The following is a 26,272-nucleotide window of genomic DNA, read 5'->3' as shown; positions in this document are numbered from 1 at the left end:
CTGTTTAAACTGGTGTCTCGCCCTGATAAACCCACAGCTCATCATCTGCTCTCTTTCTACAGCCTGTAAGTTTCCAATTTTCCTTTTCCTCATCAGTTGCTCCTTCCTGCATCTGCCTCACCTCATCCCAAGTTTCTAATGTTGTTGAAGTCATAAACATAAGTTGGCATTCGGTATTTCCTCGTTCAATTGATCTGTTTCAGCCCATTGTGTTCTGCTCACAATCTCATGCAATTTGTTTCTGCTTGTCTATTGCTTTTTGTCACTTAATCATCTCCTGATTGATGTGCCGCACATTTGACTACTGCAATTCTTTTGGGCAATTGTAAAGCATCCAATAATTCTTTCACGATTTTACCATTTCGAATGGGGAAACCTGAAGAAGTCAGAAATCCCTTTACATCCATAGCTGGCAAAAATAGTGCACTATTCCAAATCCATACTGACTGTCGGTGAAAATGGTTACTTTCAGACTTTTGGGAATTTTTCATGCTCTAGTCAGAGCTATCAGCTCAGCTACATGGGCGAAGTTTACTCCTTTCAAACAGGATGCTTCAATGACTCCTTCTAAGGTACAAACAGCATAGACACTGCGTAATTTGCCTCTTTCATTTCTCAAACACCACCCATGAACAAACAACTCACAATCTGAATCTTCCAAAGGACTATCTTCCATATCAGGCCTAGGCTTCATACATAACTCTGTCCCATCCAGACAATCATGATCTGCTTCCTCTCTCACTTCCTCACAGCGTGAATTTGTCAATAGAGCTGCTGGGTTCACCGTGGTGCACCTGACCACAGTCACATTTTCAGCACCCAGAATTACCCTTTTTTATACTTAGTCAGCTGACTACAGGTAAGGTACGGGGTCCTAGTGCAGGTCAAAAGAATCTCAACAGAATGTGGCACTTACACCTTGACAGGATAACCCATCACAATCGGTTTACTCTGCTCCAGACTCATGTAAGTGGCTACTACTGCTTTCGAACATCCTGGCAATGTTGCAGCCACTGTATCCAGGGTAGCAGAAAAGTATGCTACTGGACGTCGTGCCATTCCTTGTTTGTGAATTTGGACTGAAAGTGCACATCCATCTCTCTCACAACAGTACAATGTAAATTCTTTGGTATAGTCTGGCATTCCCAGTGCAGGTGCTCTACAAAGACTACTTCTCAATTTTATGAAAGCATCCATGGCTTCATCATCCAAAACAATTGAATCTTTCACATCCTTTTGAGTCAATTTCTGTAGGGGTTTTGCAATCAGTGCGAAACTACATATCCACTGGCGACAACATCCAACCCTTCCCAAAAACATTTGCACCTCTTTCTGAGTTTTGGGTGGGTTCCTCTGTTTGATCACACAGATTCTTTCAGGGGTTACTTTCCTAACTCCCTTTTCTATTTTGTGTCCAAGGTACTGTACTGCCTGTTTGCACAATTGTAATTTTGCTGGGGACACCTTGTGTCCTCCGTCTGCAAGATGGTTCAATAAAGCAATTGTGTCCGAAACGCATGCCTCTCGTGTCTTTGATGCCACCAGTAGGTCATCAATGTACTGAACCAAAACCTAATTTCCCCCATGACTAAAGTCTCTAAAAATTTCTTCAAGATCTGATTAAAAACTGAGGGACTCTCTGCATACCCTTGAGGAAACTCGGCACCACGCCAACACATGGTCTCTAAACCAGAAACCAAATAAATACTTGCTATCCGGATGCAAAGGAATTGAAAAGAATGCTTGACACAAATCAATCACTATGTTCCATTCTGCATCACAAGGAATTTGGTAAAGAATCACTGCTGGATTTGGTACTACTGGGCAAGATGGCACTACAATTTTATTTATTCCACACAAATTCTGCACTATCCGGTACTTCCCATTAGGCTTTTTGATACCTATGATAGGCAAATTACAAGGACTGCTCATTATTTCTTAAAGATTCCCTGTTCAATCATTTGATCAATTACTGGAGCAACTCCAGCAATTACTTCTGGGATCATTTTATATTGTGGGGTGTTTGGGTACACAGCGCCATTCTTCACTTTTATCTGAATTGGATCTACTCTTGTGAGTAAACCAATTTCTTTTCCTGAAAAATCCCTCACATCCTGTTTCAGTGTACTTTTTAATTCATCAGGCAGAATTTTTTCAGTGAGACGCGAAAACAACTCATTCACTTCTGTTCCCTGCTTTTCTAGAATCATCTTAAACCTCACATCCTCATCTGGGGTCTGAAATGCAATTCCATCTGGGGTACAATAGATAGGGCAATTCATTTTGCACAGCAATTCTCTTCCCAAGAGATTTACCGGGCTTGAGTCACATACCACAAATCGATGCATGTCTTTGGGATTTCTAATATTAACTTCTATAGGGTTTGTGACTGACGTTTAAATATGTTTATTTGAGACTCCTACAACTTGGATAGTTTCTCCCTAGAGGGGTAGGTTTGAAATTTCTGCTGCTTTCACAGAAGGACGGGTAGCACCAGTGTCCATTAAGAATGTAATATCATTTCCTTCCACCTTTCCGTCAACAAATGGACCTGACTAATCTACAGCTAAAGATGTGCCAAGTACGCACTCTTCGTCCCCCCTCAGGCTTCGTCATTGAGATTAGTCTGAATCATTTCCATTGCATGGCATCCAATACTGCTTACTCACACCTTGATTCTTACCAAGTGGGTCTCCTCCGTGATATCCAGTGTTCACATTGCACCTTTGCACCTGAGCATTTACATTACTCGAATTGGGAGCTTGTGGCACCTGTAACTGTTGCGTAACTATCTGCTGTTACTGCTGTTGATTTACACCGACCTCATTCTGGATCAGTGCAATTAAATTTTTATTTCCCCCATTATTCTTTTTAGCAGTTCTACACTCATTCCTCCAATGTCCAAATTTTCAGCATGCATGACAAGGAAATTTCTTCATAGCTTCTTCCTTACTCATTTTTCCCTTACCTCCACTGAAATTCTGCCCATTCTGACTCTGTCCATTTGTCTGACTATTGCTGTATTCTTGTTATTCTGCTACCTTTACTTGTGCCCACATAATTTTATCCTTTAACTTTGTATGTTTACTGTCGATTTCAGCACTACAATACTTTGCATATCTAAGGATTTCATCCACTGTCTTGCTCTGCCAGCAAATGAAATGCCGTTGAATCATGTTGCTAATCTACGGCCTCAATCCGAACACAAAGCGATACACAAAATTTCCCATATCTTTTATCTCCAATATTTTCAAACCCACTATACTGTTTAAACACCTGAAGCAGTAGTTCATAATGAGCATGAACTGACTCTTAGGTTCCTGGTAGCTCTGTCAATCTTAACCCAATTTGTTTCTTTTGGAGATTTTCCCTTTTAAGAAAGTGATTACTTGATTATACTTTTTCATTACAGTAATCTTACACTCTGTCCACAAATCAGCAGGAACAACAATATCAAATAAACCATCTAAATCTTTTAACAAAACTTTTGACACCTTTACAAACCTACCTACCTGTTTATACCATTCAACCGGCTTCTCTCTCAATCTAGGGAAATTATTTGTAAAAGGCAATATATCCTGTCTTGACCATGGAACATGTACATATCCACCACCTGGTACTTCTCTCATTGGACATGCCCTTTAAACCGGTTCGGTTTCTTTCATAGGAAACACAACTGCTCCTTTATTTGCTGCATCGTCCTTCCTTTTGGACCATCGAACTTTACAGTGATTTACATCTTTCAAATTCCTCACAGTATTCATTACCTCCTTTATCTGTAACCTTTTTCCTGAAGCATTTAAACTTTCTACGTCCTTTTCAGTCAAAGCCAATCTGTATGATTTTTGCAACAACTTTGATTTTTCTATATCTACTCCATACTCATTTTTCATGTAAATTCTTTGCTCTCCAGGTCATACTTTTACACAAAAACAACAATTCTTCCTCACAATAGTTTCCTAATCTGTCTGGGCTTAATGTTCCAATAATCATAACTTCCAAATCAACCTTTAAGTGGCTTACATTTAAACTCTGTTGTTGTGGTTTTTGCTTTGTCATTTCGTTTATCCAATTGTTTAAATCTTCCGGTGAGGGACCTGTGCTACTCCCTGCTATTGGAATATAATTTTGTTTTCTTCTCTTGGGCTCAAATTTAACATTTCTCTGTAGGGTCTCAGTTATCAGCTCGTTAAGCGTTCATTCCCACTTGCACTGCTCCTAATGCTGCCACCTGGCACAGCTAATGCATGTACCTTAGTTACATTCTATCTATCACCATACAATGGTACTAGCGGTCCAATGGTTCCCGGTACCCTCAATGCTTCTGCATTTAAATTCAACTGATTCAATTTCTGAACCTGTTCTAATCTGGCCTTATTCAACATCTTTGCTTCATTCTCTCTCATTACTTTCGCTACATCTGTAACTTGCAAAGTCAACGGGGTTCGCATTCGCAGGGCACTTGGAGTCCCAACCCCTACATTTTCCTCATATGGTGGAGGTTTTTTATATTCATGATTACTTCTATCAATTCATCATCGTCAGAATCATTCATATCGCCTCTTACACTTTGAGTCTCTAAATGTTTTCATTTTTCTTTACATTTACTTCCTGTCTGCTCATCAACTGTTAAAACTGGGTATAATCCTTCCATTACTACAGCTCTTCTCCATCTTTTCAATTTTTCATCCCTAGCTCAAAGGGGTATCTAAACATCATACTTCTGCAACCTCTATTACCAATTCTATATTTTTCTCTCTCAAATGCTTCCACTTCCCATTCTTCCAATGCTTCGTAATGAGTCAATCTAGGATTTGGGACTGAGGAATTTATTCGGTTCTTCAAATTTTTTAATATTCTCAAATTGAATGTCGCATGTTGCGGAAAAGCTAAAACGCCATCGCCTTTTGTGTACTCAATCCAATTTTCCAACCACATACACATGTGATATCCTTGTTCTAACATCATAAAAGAAGCAGGCATTTTTGGGGGCGTAATCGGAATTACCTCTCTAGTCACAATTGGTTTGTTCTTCTTGAAAAAAATCTTTATTTTCTGTATTAACTTCCATTTTCTGACTCCCTCTACTAATGGGTCTTGAGTATAAACAAAAACAATCTTTCCGTAGTTCTACTCACTCTATTGGTTAACTTTTGTCCTATACCAGCGCATCTCACACTAACCAATCAATCACCGTACAGTGCACTCCCACTGCCTGACCAATGTCAGCGCAGGTTTTTCTGACGTCAGTATTACTCCTTCTACTGACCCTCCCTTTACTCAGTTTTACAGCAATATTTTTCTGGATTTTTTGTAATCAAAATTCTGTCAGTGACAACATAAAACAATGCAACGTCGTCTGTTCCGCTAAGTAAAGAGATAGTTCTCACTATTAAAAGATTTTTCTTACTACGAGTCCTGATAACGACCAGTGTTATTTTTATCCTTCAGACAAGCTTCAGGTGAACCTATTACTTTTCTAGGGATAAAACCAAGATTTCACAAGAGGACTTTTTGGTGTGAAAAGGAGTCTTTCTGTTTTACTGGAAATAAGGCTAGAATTTCGGAAGTAAACTTTTAACTATTCAAACACTCAACTCTCATAGGAAATTTCCCTAATTATAACACCTACAGCCCTCCATAGCTTTTAGGTATTTTTTCAACAGACAAAGTACTTCCGCAGTGTGACTTCTTTATCACACTCTGCTTCTGCCTACTTCCAGCAGATTTCTTCCTGGGATTCCTAAGGTACCTCCGCACCTGGAGTTCTAGACAACATAGACATGACACTAACCCTTTGTGTTAAGAACATATAATCACTAATCAATAATCATTACCAAACTAACCAAATTATTAAACCGTCTTCTGCTACCAAGAAACTGCTCCAGCGCCAATACCCTTAATCGATCAGGGATCGATACTTCCACAAATCAATACAATGGCCCATACACATTCACCCAGTATCCCTGCTGCGCTGGGGTCAATTTGTTTTGTTCATTTCTCATTTCTCATATAAATCTCCAGAGACATTAATTTAAGTAACTAATAATGATATCAACTCTTCCTCTACTTGGTCGATGGAACAATTAGTTCAGTAGTTGATAGTAATGACAAGACACTAACTTACTAAACAAATTAACCACAGACTCTCGGTAAGATTAATAAGTGAGTTTATCTCAGAATTTAAAGAAATGATCATTTGCCTCAGGACACAATAACAAACATCAAGCCTCACGATCGGAGAAATAATGCAATTTCACATAGACTCATCGTTGCAATGACATTATGCAAATAAAGGAGTGGCTAGAGTAAGAGACATAAGGGTTCAGCAGAATGATTATGCCAAACAGTATAATACCTAACAGAGGGATAGATGAAGAGACAACAGGTTCATCTAAAAATAATACATTCCATATATTGTTCACGGTATGGATAGGTGGAGAGACAACAGATTCAGAGATAAATACATTAATGTGGAGAATGGCTTAGCCTAAATACCAACCTATCAGTCTGTAGTAAAACCACCCCCTGGACCCAGGAGATGATGGAGATTCCCCAAAAGGTGATCAGGAAACCCAAAGATTCGGTCAGGAAATAGGACAGGATAGAAACAGCTAGGCCTCTCTGCACAAAACTGACGGACAGCGACGTATCTCCCCTCTTCTCTCCTTCCAGCCTGTTCCAAACCACACTCCTAAAGGCACCCAAATTATAGTCTAACACCTACATTAGTTGCAAAATGTCATGAAGCTTGACAAGGGATTGGTTGATTTTGGGGGGTGGGATGTCACACCACTGTGACTTCACTTACATTTTGACTATACTATTGTTCCACTTCCTTTCCCATAGTCTGACTCTCAATTCTTTCACATAAAATGTATAAAAGTTACAATAACACATTCTTTATTCAAATTAAACATCATCCGCGCAAGTTGTCACCTTTCACACAGTCGATCACAGCCCTTGGCAGACATTCAGCATCACGGCCTTCAACTCCTAGGCATCTTCTGCTGTGGTCAGCTCTTCTGGCTGCTTTGTCATGACATTCCCGCTCCCATTCCGAGCCCTCCCTTTACATTGGTCAATTTGAGAAAAGATGGGTTCTCATCCAATCCACGAAAACGAATAAAATATAGATATTCATTAATCATATGATACAGCAACCCTCACTGTTTACAACCCACCTGTGTGTGATTCCCCATTAGTGTTACCTGGCATAAGCATTGGGCAAAAGCGCCATTACTTATTATTTTAAAGCAGGATGCAACATGCAACTACTAATACACATGCAGCCTATTCGTGCAGTATATCTTGTTTCTTTGTAAAGCACACTGCAAATACAGCTTTAGTTCTTTCGTATATAAATGTTGATTAGTGCATACATGCGCAAAGCAAATTCCCTCGTGTTTATGTGTGGTGCACATTAGTTCACTATTTCTACTTTTTTAGGGGTAATCGATCCAAGCAGGTTTCAATTTTGCGAAACACTGCTCCATCAAGCGCAGGCGCTGCCCAGGCTCGACCTAAAAATACATGTTTAATTCAGCTTCCGCCACCCCATATAGCAGGTGCAAACATACTGCAATCCAACTGTAGCCGTAAAATATAGAAACATTTTCTTTAAAAAATTGATAGTTTTGTTTAGCAGCGCCTGAAGTAGGTTCCTTCAAAGGTTGGTGCAGGAAGCTAAGCACAGGAAGAGGGTGTGCCCATTTTGAGAAACTCTATGTGAGTGTGGCTCGAATTTTGATCACATTCAGCTGTTTACAGTTAAATCTGTCTGTAGGACTGCCAACTTAAGGTCGAGACACTAATACCAAGCAATGCATCGAACTATGTGTGGCATCCTGGGGCAGGGCTGCGGAGAGAAGAAAAAGGAAGGAGTGAAAGGAAATTGAAAATATGGCTCCAGGCACACGAAAACAGAAGGCAGATCTATGAATGAAAATGGGATTTTTTACTTAGCAGTCTACAATGGGTTTCAAGGATGGAATTGGAAGAACATGTGAGAATTATTTTTGTTATTTTAAAATAGTTTATCATCGATTTATGAAGCCATATATCTTCTAAAAAATCATGCATTCTCACAGTAACGTATAGTGTCAAATCTTAAAGTGTAACACAATTAACAATTTACAAAACGATTATATATTTTAAGTGCCATTCATAAACTGTCAACATAAAAAACAAATAAATGAAGCACTCCGCTTGTGTGTGTTCGATAAACCTCTGTAAGTAAACAACACACCTATGCCAATTGATAGGACAGTACAAATTAATCAGCTAGAACAAGCTAATCCAGTGGGAAAAAAACTTTTGTCCGACAAAATCTTTTTTTACATAGTGCTCCTGTATTAAAGGAAGCTTTTAATATGTTTACATAAAACCATAGAGAAACTAATTATTTTTACAAAGAAATTGTAAAACAACTTTAGAACTGAATAGTGGGTAACCAGGGAACGACAAGAATTGTATTTAGGGGAAGGCATAGGGGAAGAAAAAGTTGGATAAATAATAGTCTGGAGTTATAAAGTCGAATTAATTGTTTCATTTGGCAATTTTCAGGACATCCCCTAGGTTGGGGAGTACGAGTCATGTTTATATTAAAAAAAATATTCAATGAGAGGGTGGTTAGTAGGTTCATAAAATGGCTAAAATGTTCGTTTCCAATAGCTAGGCTGTATTTTTTCAAATACATTTACACCAGTGTGTTTAGATTATAGCGTGAGGATCTATTTTAAGACTAAAAACGTCTACCTCAAGGTGTTAGATTTCTCTCTTCACCTTGCCACTCATGTATATGTTTAGGTCATACAACACAGTGGTACTTACGTCCCAAATACAAGTGGATTTTCACTTCTATAAAGCTTGTCTGCAAGGCAATCTCACTGCTGGTCTCTGTTACCTTAATAACCAAGGCTGTTTACAGTAGGAGCCTAGTGAAGTTTGGAATCCGGCACCCAGAACTCAGCCTGTGACCTTAGGTCTTAAACAGAAAATCTACTTGAAATGAAAGCAAACAAAGGCATGCTGCGCACCCTAGAAATAATATTTAAAACATCTGCTGAATGTTAAATAAACATCAGCTAAACTTAGCTGTAGGTCAGTCCAGGGGGAGGATCACGGTAACTCATTAATCTATCAGTTAGGCTGCTTATTTGACACCCGGGGTCTGATTCACAAAGTATTTTCTATGAGTAGTTGTGTTCTACTCCTGTCTTAGATATATGTTACACCAGCGCAACAGGGCCTGATTCGCAAAAAGCATTTTTCATAAATAGTTGTGTCTTTCCCTTGTCTTAAATGTGTACACCTCAAAAGCAAAGTCTGATTCACAAACCTTTTCTTTGAGCAGCTCTGTTTTACTCTGGTCTTAAATGTAAGTTACACTGGCATGACAAGACCTGATTCTCTAAGCACTTTCTGTGAGCATCCTCTGAGAGTAAGACTTTTGTAAGTATGTCTCAGCGTTGGAAATTCACGAGTATGTCGCACTTAAGTCTAGAGTAAGATACGCCAACTCATGAAAAGGCTCCGAGAGTTCATTATGGCTATTCAGTTGTTACTCATATTTAAGTATGGGGTACCTACTCATGCAATAGCTTTGTGAATCAAGCCCAAGGTTATATACTCAGTTTGCTTGCTAAGCCTAGCAAAACAGCATATTAATCAGACTGAGCCTTCAAAGTACTAAACAGAAAAGTTTACTCTGATGGCTTTGTACAGGCCCATCTTGAACCATTGTCCACTCAATGTCCTTTTTTTTGTTGCAGTTTTTCTTATGTAGCCTGAACTTGACCCAAATGTATTGGAGAGCTTCACATGAGCACCAGCTACATTACATAAGGACCAATTCATTTTGGGTAGGCACAGGGAGATTAAGGGCCATATGTACTAAAGCATTTTCCAATAGTCACAGAATGGGTAAAACCCATTGATACATCTGGCCCTAAGTGATTTGCCCAGAATCCCAGGATGTTGAGGCAAAATCCGGGACTCTGACCTGGTTCCCCAGTTCCAAAGTCGGCAGCTCTGGACATTATGCCACATCCTCGGAACGATGTCAAGTTCTGCACTTGATACTGCAGGTAAGGATCATTGCCTCTTCTGCAGTTAAAGCTTTATGGTGAAGAGAGATGATGTGAGTGCACAGACCTTATCTCTGAAACCGAGGGTCTATTTACTGCCGAACAGCTCACTAATATGGCATGAACCCTGATTTGTCGACTTTGACCCTCAGGTGGAGCACTCAAGAGCTATGGGGTCATTTAGACCCGGGGTCTATCTGCCAGAGTTTGGGGAAGCACCCACCTCCGAGGTCCTTAAGCCTCAGATTGTGCTTTCATGATAAAAGTGCTGCTATCAATAAGGCAGGAGAATTTCTGATGCAAATATGATGCCATCATTTCTATTTATTTAAGTGAAACAAAAAGCAAATGTTTCTGACAAACAGGGAGTTTTCTCCCTGGGCTTTAGGAACATAGTGTAAATGTAAATGTACATGGATTTGTATAGCGCAAATCACCACTGGTTTCTAAGCGCTTGCTTAGGGAACCCGTCCTGGTATTCCTCTGTGAGATACCCCGGCAGGGTATCCGCAAGGTGAAAGCCAGGCATCCCGCCGCGAGGGGCCGTTGTGGAGATTAAGCAATCTATTGCCCAGAGTTGCAGAGTGTGAACCCATGAATCGATTAGGCACCGGAGCGAGAATTGTCGAGTCCACGGACATTTTAGGACTCAAGACCCCGCCGAGCCAGGAATTGAACCCTGGTCCCGGGCTGACCTCTGCTTCCAGGTCTGCCTCCTCTAACCAGTGAGCCACACTTCTCCACATATGTACAAGCCCCTATCGCAACCACAACGTCACTTTTATGGACGTTGTGGTGGTGATAGGGGTTTGCGCCTTATGTACAAGGCAGCGTCAAGCAGCTTAACGTGGCTTAATGCTGCCTTGTACATAAGACACCCTTTCACGCTATGGTTAGCATGAAAGGGGCGTGCAGTGGGTGTTGTGGTGGGCGTTCCACCGCAACACCCATTGTATTTGAGGCTACCCCTATGTACAAGGGTGGTGTACATATGAGGCAACTCCAAAATTAAGACCAGGAAAATCCCGGTCTTAAGTTGGCAAAACGAGGAGAAATGCATTATTTCTCCTTGTTTTTGCTTTTTTCATGTGTGCTGCCTTGTGAAGCTCATATGGAAAAAGCAAAATGCCATGGTTTGTTTATGTACAGGAAGGTGTCCCTTCCTGTACATAAACATTTTTTAAACATGCCATTTTGTAACTTTCATGTGTGCTGAATGAAGCAGCACACATGAAAGTTTCAAAATGGCATTTTAGGATTGTTTATGTGCAGGAAGGGACACCTTCCCACACATAACCAATCCTCCCCTGCACACAGACACCCTTGCACTCTGATGCAAAGCTGCCTGAGTTGGCATTAAGTTGCTAAACTTAGCAACATCAGAGGGAGAAACGCAAGGCTGCACCACATTCTTGTAAATATGGTGCAGCCTCGCGTTTTAGAAGTGGCAGGGCATGTTGCTAAGCCAAGGAGGCTAACGACACGCTCCGCCACTTCCTAGTACATATACCCCACAGTTGTCTTTTTCCTGCCCAGATGCTCCATGCATTACATGGTCCTCAGAGGATTGTAAAGTGAAAACTGAAAGGCTGAATGTTGGAAAACATGCAGCCGTGTGCTGATTGAACCGTTAACCAGAGGTTTCTGACGGTGAAGTCAGCCAAAGCTTTGCCGCCAAAAAGCAGGTGGTTCCTCCATTTATAAATGGGGCGTTGGAATTGCAGGTTTTGCGAGGTGGAAAAGCCACCATTTTGTACCTCCAAACCGTGAATGAAGCTCTTACGCTTGAAGGGTGGGGAAGATTTAGGAACTCAGACACTCAGCACTTTGTATTTAAATGTCCAGTTCCAGGGGTCTCCAGCCTTTTCTGTAATAAGAGCTTCTAATATTAGTAGTGTTGTAATAGTGACCACATCAGACAAGATTACATAAGTGCCACAATATGCAAGCTAACTGCTAGCTATCACCTCAGTGAGTCAGGCGGGGCTGACAGTAGTAATGTAAAAAAGGCTTTGGCAACCAGGAATGCCTCTACATGAGTAATACACAACAGCCATAGCTGCAATGTGTCCTGCTCGAAGATAATAACATTTGTAAAAATTCTCTACAATGTTGCATGATGTATCACTTAATAATCAGCATATAATCTATTTTGGAAATGTAGCTATTTTCTCCAGATCTCAGCTTATGAGTTCTGAAAAAAACATATTTTCATCTCGAATATACATTGTCAATTTTGGTATACATATATTAATTCAACCAAGCAAAAGCTTCAAATTTAGTAGGCTGGGCTGCACACAGGGGAGCTACTTACAGGTAGGTGGAGAGCTACCAGTAGCTCGGGAGCTACTTGTTGGAGAAGCCTGGTCCAATCGTTATTACTTTTGAAAAAGAATAGGTCTCACATTTACATAAAATAAAATAAAAATCTTTGAAATTCTCAGTCGCATGATACTTGTCAGTCATTGGGCACCTCTGTGCCACAGTGCCAGCAACAGGTGATGTCCAACCTGAGCAGTTGCTCTGATGGTAATTGGGACGTCACAGTGTGAATTCCAGACAAACTACTAGTCCTGCCCTTGTTCCAGTCCTATTTGATACTACTCAGAGGTTTGCTGGAGTAGAAGATGAACCGTTATCCTAACCCCAGGGCCCAATCATATTCCAGAGAATGGCAGTTGGTGCTAGTTCTCGCTACTCATATAGTCTGCAAAACTTGAAAATATGCAGGTAGCCAGCCAGATTTAGGTGAATGGTTTTTGTGTGCAGTCCAGTTCTGTCCAAAGCAACCATAAAAGTTGAGATATCTCAGAATTGTGATGCACTGTTGGAGGTATGAAGGCGCAATACTGTATTTGCATGGAGTTAGCCCCCACATTCATGAAGGTAAGGCAAGCTCACTCTAGGCCATGTCCCAATAACAAAATATGGAGCAGCACTCCTCTCTCCCCTCGCGCTCCCCAGCCCTCCCGCATTACCTATGATGCAGCCACCCTCCTAGCCCTTAACCCCGGTCGCGCCCTCAACTGCGTCCAAGCCGCTCCTGGACACACCCATGGACCTTTCTCCTGCTACTCCTGCAAATTCAGCGGCACCGAAAACATCTCCACTACGATCACACCACAGACTCTCGACCCCAACCACCTACAATGCATCCTTCTCAACACCCGATCGGTCCACAGACACGCCATTGACCTATGGAACCTACTAGACACCATCTCTCCAGACGTCGCCTTCCTAACAGAAACTTGGATGAACGCTACCTCCGCCCCAGACATCACCATTGCCATCCCTGAAGACTATAAGATCACACGCAAGGACCGCGCCAACCACACAGGAGGAGGAATCGCCATCGTCCATAAGAAATCAATCCGCATCTCAACCAGCTCTGACGCCAACCTCGCTAACTCCGAACACCTTCACTTCCAGATCCACATCGACCCCAAGACCACACTCAGAGGCACCCTCCTCTACAGACCACCAGGACCCCGCGCAAAATTCAGCGAAGACATCACGGACTTCATCACCCCACACGCGCTCCCCTCCAAAGACTACATCCTTCTGGGAGACCTCAACTTTCACCTCAAAAAGATCAACGACCGCAACACCGCCACCCTCTTAGACAACCTCGCCAACCTCGGACTTAAACAATTGGTCACTTCCCCCACCCACATCGCAGGTCACACACTCGACCCCATCTTCACCTCCAGCAATCATGTCTCCTTCAGCCACACTACGGACCTCCTCTGGACTGACCACAGCTGCGTTCACTTCACCTACAACAAGCCGAAACCCACCAACCACCTCCAACCAACTCTGCAAAGAAACTGGAACAAAATCACCTCGGACCAGATCTCCTCATCGCTCCTTCTTAACCCCCCGGCCCACTCCTCGGACCCAAACCTAGCCGCCGCCAACTTCACCCTATGGTTATCCAACACCGCCGACACCTTAGCTCCACTGAAAAAACGTCAAAGCAAACCTGGCAACAAGAAGGCCTCATGGTTCAACGATGATCTTAAGAAATCCAAGAAACTCTGCCGCACCCTTGAAAAAGCGTGGAAAAAAGACCCAACCACCAGCACCAAGGACGCCTTCAAAAACGCCACCCGCATTCACCACCAACTTATCCGAAAGGCCAAGAAAACAGCATTCAAGGATCGACTTGACAACAACGTCCACAACAGCAAGGAACTTTTCAACATCGTCAAGGAGTTTTCCAATCCCTCGGCCAACTCCAACGACATCACCCCCTCTCAAGCCCTCTGCGACTCCCTAGCCTCATTCTTCCACAACAAGATTGCAGACATCCACAACAGCTTCGACAACCAACCCGGAGCCCAATCCACCCAACCACATGCTGAACACTCTCCCCCCGCAAACACCCTTAACGACTGGAACCCAATCTCCACTGAGGACACCATCCGCCTGATGAACTCTATCCACTCAGGATCCCCCTCAGACCCATGCCCTCACCACATCTTCAACAAAGCAGACTCCGTCATAGCACCGCACCTCCGAGACGTCATCAACTGCTCCTTCAACTCCGCCACCTTTCCGGAAAACTGGAAACACGCCGAACTCACCGCCCTTCTGAAAAAACCCACAGCGAACCCCACCGAACTCAAAAATTACCGCCCCATCTCGCTCCTTCCATTCCCGGCCAAAGTAATCGAGAAAGCTGTCAACAACCAGCTCGCCGCTTTCCTCGAAGCCAACAATTCCCTCGACTCCTCTCAATCTGGCTTCCGAGCTAAACACAGCACTGAGACCGCCCTCATCGCAGCAACAGACGACATTCGAACTCTACTGGACAATGGAGACACAGTCGCCCTCATCCTCCTCGACCTCTCTGCAGCGTTCGACACAGTCTGCCACAGCACCCTTTTACAACGCCTCAGCAACATCGGAATACACGGAAAAGCACTTGAATGGATCACCTCGTTCCTCACCGGAAGAACCCAGAGAGTCCGCCGACCACCATTCAAGTCCGAGGCCACTGAAGTCATCTGTGGCGTACCACAAGGATCCTCTCTCAGCCCCACCCTCTTCAACGTATACATGAGCCCCCTCGCGACCATCGCCCGCCAACACAACCTCAACATCATCTCTTACGCGGATGACACTCAACTTATCCTTTCTCTCACCAAGGACCCCAGCACCGCCAAAACTAACCTACACGAAGGAATGAAAGAAGTTGCTGAATGGATGAAACACAGCCGTCTGAAACTAAACTCAGATAAAACAGAAGTCCTCATCCTAGGTACCTCCCCCTCTGCATGGGACGACTCTTGGTGGCCGGAAGCCCTTGGAAAAGCACCCATCCCGACAGACCACGCACGGAACCTAGGCGTTATCCTGGATTCTTCACTTTCAATGAACAGACAAGTCAGCGCCGTATCCTCATCCTGCTTCAACATTCTTCGCATGCTCAAAAAAACATTTCGCTGGATCCCCACCGAAACAAGGAAAACTGTCACCCATGCTCTGGTCACGAGCCGACTGGACTACGGAAACACCCTCTACGCAGGCACTACCGCTAAACTCCAAAAGAAACTCCAACGAATCCAAAACGCCTCAGCCAGAATCATATTAGACATCCCACGCAACGAACACATCTCTGGTCACCTGAAAAACCTACACTGGCTACCCGTCAATAAGAGAATCACTTTCCGACTGCTAACCCACGCACACAAATCACTCTACGACATCGGACCAGAATGCCTCAACTCAAGACTGTCCTTCTACACCCCCTCCCGCCAACTACGCTCCTCCAGCCAAGCCCTCGCCACTGTACCTCGCATCAACAAGACCACCATGGGAGGCAGATCCTTCTCTTACCTGGCTGCTAAAACATGGAACTCTCTCCCCACTCACCTTCGCCTCACCCAGAACCACCTAGATTTCAGAAAGCAACTTAAAACGTGGATATTTGACAAGTAATCCTCCTCCCCCTCCTTAGCGCCTTGAGACCCTCTGGGTATGTAGTGCGCTATATAAATTCTCTGACTTGACTTGACTTGACTCTCAGTTTGTGCACATTGGGTAACCCAGCCAGGTAGAAACTAGTTTTATATGGCCGGAGGGGTGTCTGTACAAGGAGCAATGACTGCCCACCAAAGCCAACCCAATGCTACCCCGAATAGGCATATAGTAGAGGTTAGACCTGCTACTCTACCGGTTCTATGGCATAAATGCCTCTGGCCTCTACTTTCTGCCTGATTTGTCATACAGTATGGGGGGAGGTGCAATCAATCTCACGCTTACCCAGGGTCGAGTTCACCAACCTCCCTTACCTGCATAATGTGGAATACTACCTCCTCCTAAACATTGTGGAAGGAGTATGTTATGACGTCAGCTTCCTGCACCCAAGGTTGTGGAATGTTTGGTGATGTGAGATTGGACCGACATATGTACTTGTGCTGCTGACAGGCCAAGACGTTTTAAGGCAGGGGGCAAGGTGGACTCTGGGGGCCCCATATCTGTTCAGCAGAGTCTTGCACTGATTATGTTGAATAATTCTTAAACACATTCTTTTACATATACTTTTCAGTTACATTGATTTTAATGTGGGTGATGAGTGAGGGTTTATTGCCGACGTTGTGGGTGATGTGTGAGGGTTTTTTACAGATATGTGGCAGAGAAATTTTAGTTATGATGCATGCGGCATCCATAAATAAAGTTTCTTTTAGGACAAAACAGGAGCTCACATATGAGAAATGGGAGGGTGTCACAGAGATTATATGCAGTAATATTAGTGAGCTGCCGCTGTTATACAATAATGAAAACACACCTACCTAGCCCTAAATATTCGATGTAAACACATTTAGAATTTGAACGAGTATGCCTGTGGACTGTCACTGACCTGACCAAAAAAGGCATGAAACAGCTGATACTGGATCGCAAATTCAAAGCTGTTCTGATATGTAGCCCTAAAATACGTTTAGTTCAGGGCCCCCAAAATCTTTAAATGTCGCCGTCGACGGGTGCGGCAGTTGCTGTTGTAAGTATCCCGCATATTGCACCTTTCCTTGTTAGCAAGGCCTTTCACAAAAGCTCACAACTCCCGTCTGCCTATTCACTCACCATTTTACTTTCAGCGGGGATGGCACGCGCATTTTCTGGTTCTGTGGCGTTTTATTGGCCTGACTCCTTCCTGCATCGCATTATCACTGCCATTGCTGTTGCCTTACACTCTTTATTTATATTTTTTGTCAGCATGGGTCCACCCGGAATCACTTCGCTGGTATCAGAAATGGTGCAAGAGAGTGCTGATGCCTTCTTAAACATTGAAGTGTGCACGGAGGCGGCCCCAGGATAGACTGTGGCGTGGAGCTTCGAGGTATAGGCCCAGGGCTTTAAGTGGACCGTGTCTCACCTGTGCGGAGCACCGGGCCGGCAGTTTTTTAAAGGGGGCCTCGATACGGGTCTCTATCGGTCTCTGTTCTTGTGCCCTGGCACATATGGTCAGGGACTACTGACCATCCCCCTCCTTGCCTTGAGTTTCCCCCACAATTATTAAAATTGGACACAAGAGGATTTTTCTTTGGAAGGCGGGGGGTCTTACAACCCCCCGGCCGTATTTATTAAAACATGAAAGCAAAATAAAAATGTTTTAAATAAACAATATTTACACAATTATTTATGCAGAAAACGTCGTTGACATTAGATTACAATTCATGTAGACAGGTATTAAAGGGCTAACCTTAACATACTTCTAATACAAAGTATTTCCTATCCGAAGCTAATATTTTGAATTATAATCACACATTATTACTTTTCTGCATATCCTATTTGGGCCTACAGCAAGGTCGCAAACCGGTGTCAGATCCTTATCAATCAGCCACGCCCTCACGTATGAGTGCGCATGTGCAGAGGGCCCGTTTACCGAGAGGGTACTTCCCCCCCGGTTACCCCCATATGCTCCATGAACTCCATTAACAAAAAGGGGGGCCCTTGCACTCTGCGCCATTTAGTGACGTAATAGTGCCCGTGCGGGTTGGCCAACCAGCCTAGAGAAAACGTGACTCCCCCCTCCCACGCACCGATCCATCCAACCGGATATACCGACCTTGGAGTTCTAGGAGAGACCACTTGTCCCTCCCCCTGGGCAACCCCATTCAAGAATGGCGCCGCCCCCTAAGGACTTTAAATTGACTGCTCACCAGTCATGACCTTACCGCCACAGGCCAGCGTAGTTGCCCGACTATCTGTCCCCCCTATCCTTCTACACTGAAAGGTCATGCCCTAACCTTAAAGCCAAGCCATGATGTTTTCCAGAAATATGTCATTACCCACACCAGTCAGGTAAACACCGTCTTGTAAGAAGCACTGTTCCCCCCTGACACACCCATGTGCTATGTTTTGCAATTAAGGAGACCTAAATAACTTCTCTATTTTATTGTTGATCCTCTTTACCGAGTGATTCAACACCTTGACATACCCCCCTCCTCTCCAACTGAACCTGGGTATCATCTGGGACCAAACTATGGTGCAGCCCTGGCATGTCTTGGCCAACCAGCCTACCTCAGTGATTATCTCCTCCATCAGGACCCTTCTCCCCAGATTTACCAGATAGTTTCCGCCCAAGTGCAAGATAACTACCGTGGGTGGCGGGGTGTGTCTGTTCAGCAGCTCTGTAACAAACCCCCTAAACGGACTGAGGAACAGACCCCCTCTCCCATGAAAAGACATCCTGAAACCTCCCTGCTCCGCCTTCCGTCTGTAATTACCTGTCAGAAAAACAGATTTGAAACGTTTTACGTGAGAATGACCAATAATCCATACAACATGTGCGTCCTTGTCCTGTCCTTTTGTCCGCCGTGGTGAAGATCCTTGCTGGTGGTATCTAGATGGCAGTTTCCACCCTGCGTTACAGGTTCGAGAAACTGAAATATAAGCAAACAAACAAGACAGGCATCAGTCCAATTGTTCTGCCACCCTCACAACATGTGCAGCCGCACATAACGCTTGTAACAATCAGAAGATCATCTCCCAATTCTTTTCACACTGCTATTGTGCAACCCTCTAGCAGTCGCCTCGGTGGCAGCCTCTATTCAGAACGACTGGGTGCCAAAGTGTTTTGGATCCAAACCAGTCCTGTCAATTGTCAACGCCAACACCCTTTTGAATTGGAACTTGGTAAGTGGGGTACCATCTACATGCATTAACAGCATTCCCCCTACCCTGAATTCCCCATAAAAGGCTAGTGAAAAGGCCGCTCTAAACAATAGCACTTCCCCTGCTGAACTGCAAATTCCACCGAGGGCATTTAATAGTGATGCCAGCCGCTCTACACCTATCGGTTGTCTTGTGTCAGAGGCGGTCCCCTGGAGGCTCTGCCACCCATTCAGAGCTTTCTTCACAATGAAACTATTCGTGGGGTCCTTGGTACCCTTGATCTGCGCAAAGAAAGAAACCGCTGCCACGTGTCGGCTGTCTGTTATAGCAGAGCGCCCCTCCCTGTGCAATGCTTCTAAGTATTGGATGAAGTTCCCTGACTCATCCCATCTCTCCGCCCAACTCTGCCCCAAAAAAAAACAGTAAGACAGAAACGCCCCTTCATAAGCTGTTCTGGTCCTGGGCACTAGGCTAGCTGCCACGAGGTTCTGTAGCTGGGGGCACCAATCTGCCAGAGTGTTTCCGGAAAGGTAGTTGGCATCGCCTCTGCGGATGTTAGATGTTCCCTGAAAACCTGCATCTTGGAGCGAGAGAGTGCATCAGCTGCATTATTTAGTACCCCTGGAACATGTTTAGCCCTAAACTGTATGTTCAGTTTAATGCACACCAGCACTATCTCCTTCAGTAGGTGGAGTATCATCTTACACCGGGCCGCCTGCTGGTTGATACACTCAACCCCCGTCATGTTATCAGACCAGAAAATTACAGATTGATTACACAACTGCTGAGGCCAAACTGTCAGTGCAACCCAGATTGGAAACAGTTCCAAGAAACCTATATTAGCTGTCAGACCACTCTCCTCCCACCATGCCGGCCACTGATGTGCCACCCACTTGTCTCCAAGTATAGCGCCAAGTCCCACACTGCCCACAGCATCAGTCCATAAACCTAACTCTGCAGACGTAGTGGGGGGGACCGAGCCACACTACCCTGCCGTTGAAGCCATTCAGAAATGCAATCCAAATCCCCATGTCCTGGCGGACATCTGCCGGCAGTCTCGTGAGATGGTGCTTCTCCCGCAGACCTGTCATGGTCTGCGAGATTGAGCAGGAGAATGGTGGTGCCATGGGTATCACCCTCAATGCGAAGTTCAGCTGTCCCACAGTCTGCTGCAGCTGATGAAGTGTCACTTTATCTTTGGCCAAACACTGCTGTATTTCCGCTCTAAATTTCATGATTTTGTCATTAGGCAATCTAAAGCAACCCCCTACCGAGTCCAATTCGATTCCCAGGAATTCTATTGTTGTTGCAGGACCCACCATCTTTCCCGGAGCCAGCGGGACCCCGAAAGCCCGCATGAACACGCAAAATTCCTGCAATGCCCACGCACACTCCAGAGAGCCTGCCGACCCGAGAAAAAGAAAGTCATCAAGATAATGCATGGCGTGTTGGTGCCCGGTCATCCGTCTAAAGATCAACTCCAAAAAAGAACTGAATTTTTCAAAGTAGGCGCAGGAGACAGAACAACCCATGGTCATACACATATCCATATAGAATTTGCCTTGAAATGAAAAACCTATTAAATGGTGATCTAGAGGATGAACCGGCAGTAGCCGGAAGGCGGATTCAATATCTGACTTTGCCAACAAAGCCCCTGGTCCCAGAGCCCTTAACATATCCACTGCCTGGTCAAAGGAGGCATATTTCACGCTACAGATTTTTTCATTGATGGTGTCATTCAGTGATGCACCCCTAGGCGCTTACAGATTATGAATCTGCCTGAACTCGCCCTCCTCCTTCTTTGGAACCACACCCAGGGGTGAGCAAACAAAATTCTGGACAGGGATGTGATCAAAAGGACCCACTTTTCTGCCCAAACGCAATTCTTTTGTAATCTTGGCCGCTGCCACTCCTGGATTGGTTCTAACAGACAGCTGATTTCTACACTCTGAGGTCCCTTTGTAATCTACAGCTGGGATCTTAAAACCATACAAAAAACCTTCCTGTAACATCCTAGCAGTGGCATGGTCTGGGTATTTGTTCAGCCAAGGAGTCATAGCCAGCACATCAATGGGTGAACGTGTCACCAGCTGTACATTTTCGGTATTCCTGTTTCTTTCTCCCCCTATTTCCAGAGGATGTGTTACTTCTTTTGCGGCATGTCGTTTCAGGGTGGGATGGTTGGTTACATATTGAGCAGGTGTGTCTAAATTTACAAGTGCCTTGTGCCCTGGTGCATGATCGTTTATTAAAATCCCAGCAGACCCCTTTTCACCCCCACTGCTCCCTGCACCAGGGGCTGAGCCCCCGCACTGCGCTGGACGAAAGGGCTGAGGTGGTTTGGGGGTGTAACTTCTGTTCCAGCCTTGACCTGGATTACTTTGTTGACTTGCAGTAAAGTGGTTAAATCATAATATCGAGTCAACCTGGTCCCAGGTAAGTGATGAGTCAAATTCTTTAGCTTTCCTAAATTTCATTTCATAATCCTTCCATGCTACGCCCCCATAATTATCATGCAACATAGAAACCCTGCTCTGGTAAAACGCCATTTCAGCTTGCAAGTTAGGTGAACGCTCAGCTATAATAGCCATCAATACAGAAAAAGCCCTAATCCAATTAGTCAAAGTTTCTTCCACTCTGAATCTTTCCATTTCCACCCGCCATTCGCTAGGCAACATCCAATCTTTCTGTTTCCTAGCATACTCCATTTCCCTGTTATCCACAAGCAAAGAAAACATATTGACATATGCACCAGCCCAAATTAATTCCTTCACTTCTCGTGTCACATGTCTTGCCAAATGTTCCCTTCTAGAGGGTAGTGTACCCGCACCTAGCAACGGTAATGGCACCTCCTTACCTATTTCCCCAGCACCCGCTGGCTCTACCATCTTCTCTTTTCCAGTGATGCCCTCTGGTTGCGCCGCTTGAGGTGGGTTAGGAATACTGGGCCCCACGCCACTTGGGGTAGCCATAATCTTTGCCACCATCTTATGTGCCTCCGCTAAAGGATCCTCCCCTACTTCTTTGGCGCCTACCGAAGACGGTAACATCCCCCCCTTTTCTAGCCACGGGAGGACTGCCGCAATCTGAGCCACTAGCCCCGGCGGGACCTGACTAACCACTGCTGGTGGTAGGACTGGGGTGGGGGCCGCTGGGTCCGGGGCAGCGGATCTCTGCAACGGCAGACCTTCTTCTGCTGCGTTCACTGGCACATAAGGACTCCGGGGTTGACCTCCCTTCTTTATGAAGTTTCACACTCACTTCTTGAGAATATAATCCGGCCTCCCTGCTCCCTTCCTGGACAGCGTCGCCTGTTTCGTCTTCTTGCTGTCAAAGAGAGGCCGGATTATATTCTCAAGAAGTGCGTGTGAAACTTCATAAAGACGGGAGGTCAACCCCCGAGTCCTTATGTGCCAGTGAACGCAGCAGAAGAAGGTCTGCCATTGCAGATATCGGCTTACTTGTCGAATGAAATACCATTAAGAAGTATTTTCTCTCATATTGGTGGCTCCTCTGGACAGTGTGTACTGCCATACTTACTATTACTTAAGTCAGTTGCCATTATCTTCATAAGAAGCACTGATAGCCAACAGACCCTCAAAATTGAAGGGACCCTGAGACAGAACGAACTCCAATATACCATTGAGTTCAGAACAAATCATTTTAATCTTTTAATTTCGAGAATCTGTCCTGAAGAAGGTGTTTTATAAGAAAAAAAGCCGAAACGCCGTGTCGACAATTTTTTTGATTCTTTTTTTATGTATTATGTCTTGCATTTTATAAATTGTGTATTAAATTGAAATGTGTACTCATGTATGTTTTTAAAGTACTACCAAATCAAACTGTATGTGATATTAATAATAAAAACTTGTATACACCTTTTACAAAAACTATTTGAGAACAGCCTCATCAATCTACCTTTGTGCTAGAATTGTGTAAAAATGATAGAATAACCTGTGGGGATTTATAACTTTGATGTACCATATTCTCTTACCTCTTGCCTTCTTCCGCACCTGAGTAGTCTTAGACAGGTCCGTTTGTGTTTCAATGTCAGATTCATCATAACATCTATACAATAGTCCTTAAGCTTAGCATTGGGACTTGTAGAGTGGAACATCCCGTGATTTTCATTCTCTTTCCCCCGGTCCCAGACAAACCCAGAGAGGGGAGCTCCTTATTTTTCTGGTGATCAATTTATGCCTGAGTATAATTCGCTGTACCATTTCATTCTTTGGTTAGAGAAGAACATACATTATTTATCACTTACATGAGTATGAATCAGAGCAACAATATGAAGCACTGGACATTGCAGCGGGTCAGCCTGCATAACAGTGAGGCCTATCCGGTACCCACAATAAACACACAACACACTTGTTTAGTTTATTGTGGGTGAAAGACCCAGAGTGAGCTGGGTGGCTCTCTACATCCCTCCTTTTCTTTAGTGTCCGCCATTCACACTGTTCTTACTGCAGAGGTACACACAATGTCTCTTAACTTATGTCTGGGAGCAGGATTGGGCCGAAGACCATATGTCTGAGTCCGGGAGTTGGACTTGGGTTGTTGCCCCGCCTGGGTGTGCTCGAAGTGCTATGGCACTCTGGGTTGGCAATGGGGGCTGCCCCCTCTGCCCTAGCGGGCTCTGGGTCTTCTCCAGCCACCGCTGGGGATGGCACAGGGTCTAGGAATGAATTGTCTTCCACCTCTAGATCAATATCCTGGTCCCGACCGTGGCGAGGTCCGGCCAACTTTTTGAAACACGAGATGGTCCAAGTTACCTCTTTTGTGTGGAGACCATGTTCCCTTGGATAGCGATGACCTTCTAGACTTCTGACTCGTAGGGTGTCTGGAACTTCCACCCGGGGTGTCGGTCCTTCATGACTACATAGTCGCCCACGCACAGAAAGGGTGATTGAGCTCCTCAAGCAAGGCTTGCTTTCTGGGAGGTGGTCTCCCTTCGTGCCTGTGTCTGGTCTAGGTTGGCAGGGTGCTAGGCCAACTCCGCCAGGATGCTGTCTCGCGCCCAAAGAGCAGATAGGACAGGGCGCACCGGGTGATGCTGTGTGGGGTCTTTCGATATGTGTTCAGGAACTGATGGAGCAAGCTCTCTGTATCCTTCCCCTTTTTTATAATCCAAGTCCGAGTGCCCGGTTGAGGGTGAACATGAAGAGTTCTACCTCGCCATTTGCTTGGGGCCATTGCGGAGTGATCTTCCGGTGGAGGATGGCCTTTTCCACTCAGTACTCTTGGAACTCTCTGCCCTGTAACGGTGGGGACCGTTGTTGGATTCAAGTTCGTCAGGCAGGCCCAGTAGTGCAAAGGTCTTGTTTAAGGCAGCTTGGGCTTGAGGAAAGGCGGTTGAGGAAATCACATAAACTTGTGGGAAGTTGGAGTGCGAGTCCATCAAGACTATAGTGCTGCATCCATCGGGGAAGCTCACAAAGTCAATGCTCACTCTATACCATGGATCTGTGTAGGGCTTCTCCATGATGACCTGGTCACCCCCGGTGAATTTGCAGGAGTGACAGTTCTGAATCACTTCTTCAACCAGGGCATCCATGTCCAGGAACCACACATTGCTGAATCGTGCTTTGGTTTTAGCCAGCCCTTGATGTCCAACATGTGCAAAAGCTATGACTTGGCTCTGCAGCTTGTTCGGTATTAAGATGGCGTTGCCATGCAGTATGATTCCCTGCTCTCCTTCACTGAGCTCACTGTGGACTCGCCACAATTGCTGCCTCAAGTGGTGATCCACCATGTTCAGAGCGTGTGCTCGGTCTAGGAAATGTTGCCAGCCCCTGGACAGCAGTGCCGCTTTGACTTTCGCCTGGTTCACATAAAGTCGTGGTGTTGCAGGGTGGTTTTTTCACCCTATAAATGTGCTATCTAAGCTAATAAGACACAGGTGTGAAATGTAGGAACTGGGTCAGAGTGGCATTTTATTTTATGAACAAGTTTAAACAAGAAAATGTCAAAAGCACAGTTTCAATCAACAAATAAATATGTACAATCTTAATAGATAATCCAATGTCTAAGAGACACATCTCAAATAATAAGCTAAACCATGCAGTATCATAAGCTTTAAGATTACGTCAATTCAAGGAAAAGGGAGGGCATGAAAGACCGAAAGAGAGAGACAACGATTTTCAATCTATCATGAACACTACAACCTCAAATAGGCCATGCCCAAAATAGAGCGGTCGACAGGGAACACCAATGCGTGTTAGACACTGCAGAAGGTGGTCAACGCATGGGCTGTGGAGCAAATCTTTTATACTAGTTAAATGCAGAACGATTAACCACAGGATCAAAACATTAACAGGTGTTCTTGACCGCAGACCTCGAAGGTCAACTAATGTTTGACAGTAGATCAAGATTAGGCTATCTGGTTTTAGGTTTAAACTTATAATAACTGATAAAACCCCACCGAAAGGAAAATACCCATCATTGGTGTAAACCTATAAACACTGAAAAAACACCTTTATAACCACAAACTAAGTGCCATTCAAAGAAAGGAAAAGATGAGTGAAAGATGTATTTTTATTTCTTCCTGAAGGGGCCAATCCAATGTTACTTTGTTATACAAGGTAGCATCAAGAAAGACTGGTCTACCATTATTCTGCTTGAGTTTATTGTTATGGAATGTCAGTAAAACATTGTCTCTTCTTCCTTCTGCTTTTTTCAGTTTTGTGGTCTTTGGTCTAAAGATGCAGTGTTGAGAAGCATGTTTTAGGTCTTACATGCAGCTACATATGTGAAAAAGTTGATTGATGGTCTGTCAAAATCGATACCTGAGCTGAAGTGCCTCCCTGTTAAGAGATCCTTGTCTCTTTCCAGATGGTATGCTGAAAGCATCTTTACAATCTTCAGAGTTAATGAAGATTGCTATTGACTTTGTAGTCCATTCTGGTGCAGTAACAATTTATTTGGACCTCATATACCCTGTGCACTTGCTATCCATACAATAGCACTATCGGTGCAGAAAGCAAGCAAAAACACTGTTTCTGTTGTTTTTAAGGGCGCAAAGATGTGTTACCAATGAGAATCACTGTTTTTTAAGGTATTGA

The sequence above is a fragment of the Lissotriton helveticus genome, chromosome 6, assembly GCF_964261635.1.
Source record: "Lissotriton helveticus chromosome 6, aLisHel1.1, whole genome shotgun sequence".
Taxonomy (NCBI): domain Eukaryota; kingdom Metazoa; phylum Chordata; class Amphibia; order Caudata; family Salamandridae; genus Lissotriton; species Lissotriton helveticus.
This window is presented reverse-complemented; position numbering follows the sequence as displayed.